The 1,825-nt window shown below is 38.5% G+C and overlaps 1 pseudogene; it reads right to left on the reverse strand.

Moving 5' to 3' along the window:
* Nucleotides 1–1,825, reverse strand: part of LOC107581745 (glutamate receptor ionotropic, kainate 2-like) — a 250,680-nt pseudogene that overhangs the window by 227,484 nt on the left and 21,371 nt on the right.

Consider the following 1,825-nt stretch of genomic DNA (forward strand, 5'->3'; position numbering starts at 1 on the left):
TACTGGAATAAATGGGAATTGAAAAAAGGACTGACTTCAGTTATCCATCATACGCAGTATTTAAATGCTACTGTGAGCTGTTTTATGAACAGGACAATTTGAGACCCTGTTAGTAAAACATTGACTGTGTGAATGTAGCCCCTGCGAACTGCCGTTATAAATACCTGTGAGTCTCTATTCATTCTCGCTCTTTTTTTCCTCTCTCATTTTTCCTCTCTCTCTCTCTCTCTCTCATGCAGAAAAGCCTGTATTCTGGAGAAGTGCCACTTAATACTGGAGTGCTTATGTAAAATGGCAATAGCAGAACGATTCCAGCCCACGGGTCTGCCATCACATCCAGTCACAGAAATCAAAACAGCAAGCACCTAACAAACTTCAAAACAGCAGATTTACACCGCTCCCTTCCAACAATACTGATTCCAGTCAAAGGTCAGTATAACCATAACCTCATTCTGCTGCACTGGATGCTGAACCTGGATGTAGAACTGCAGGGTTTTGAAAAATCCGTTTTATTTAAGGTACCTCATTACCAAGATGCAAATCATTATTCCAAACTCCCAGCATACTCGGCGGTACATTTGAATTACAGAGATATTCAATGCCTACATCTGCCTATGTGTCTTCAGGGCACCTTATGATTTAACTGTGTTACGTCTTGCAGTCTACATTACCCGTTGACTTTAATGAGGGTTCTATACTGCATTCATAATGTGCACTGAGCTGGAGAAAATGCGTGCCATAAAGTCTGGCTGATAGAGACCGAATAAGCCATCTCTTATGTACCGTTATCATGAACGGTGTTGTATTTTCATAGTAATTTAATACTAATAAAATAATACATTTATTTACTAAGCATTTAATAGTGTTGATATAGTTTAGCATTCATAAACTTGTTCACTAACAGATGAACACACAGTATTCTCTCTCAAACATACACTCATTTATCACCCATGTTGCTGACAGCAATTGAGCTGCTGCATGAAGGATGTTTTGGCTGCAGTTTTGCTGTTTAAAAAAAAGGCACTTGAGAAAAATGACAGGCTTTCCTTCACACTGCATGTATAGATTGAAGAAAACAAATCAGTCGCTTCTGCTGTTTGTCTCTGGAGATTTAATCAAGGTGTTAAATATTATTTTGTTTCACGGGAGCTGCAGTGTTCTTATAGCTCTAAAGGACCATAGCGTTAGCAATGGCAACGTTGTGGTTTCAATTCCCAGGGAACATTGTGTAGATAAAAATGTATGTCACTTTGGACAAAAGTGTCTACCAAATGTAAAAATGCAGAAAGAAAGTAGTATGCATCCAAAACGAGTACATTATGAAGGTCTAAATAGCTGTATTGGATTAATTGGTTTTCTTCAAAGAAAAAGCATTTTCATTTTCAATGTAAAGCAAGGCCGAGATCCTTCACAGCCTTCGCAAGCATGCAGATCAGCTCACAGCTCTTCACAGGAACAAGCCCATTCTTCAGCGTCAGATGCCGTCAATGACATGGAGTCATCAGTGGCGATTTCCTCCTCAGATGTGCCGAAGGATACCAGGAAACGGCGACATTTCTGCAAAATGATGTTGTTGATTCTTGCATATTTTTTTGCCACTTTCAAAGTGAAATTTCCAGTGAGTGGAGCTAAAAGTGTGTTTAGTTTTATTCAAAACAGATGAACATGAATCGGACTATTTTTTTATTACATAGGTTTTTGTATGTATTGTGGCAATTCAGAAATGAAATGTTCGGTGAGTTGCACTGAAAGATCTATCGCATTACCAAACCTAACAGACAGTGTTAACAAAAGCAAATGTTACTGTAGATAAATACACATTTGC

Source organism: Sinocyclocheilus grahami, unplaced genomic scaffold, assembly GCF_001515645.1.
Source record: "Sinocyclocheilus grahami isolate Dianchi unplaced genomic scaffold, SAMN03320097.WGS_v1.1 scaffold37.1, whole genome shotgun sequence".
NCBI classification, from domain to species: Eukaryota; Metazoa; Chordata; class Actinopteri; order Cypriniformes; family Cyprinidae; genus Sinocyclocheilus; species Sinocyclocheilus grahami.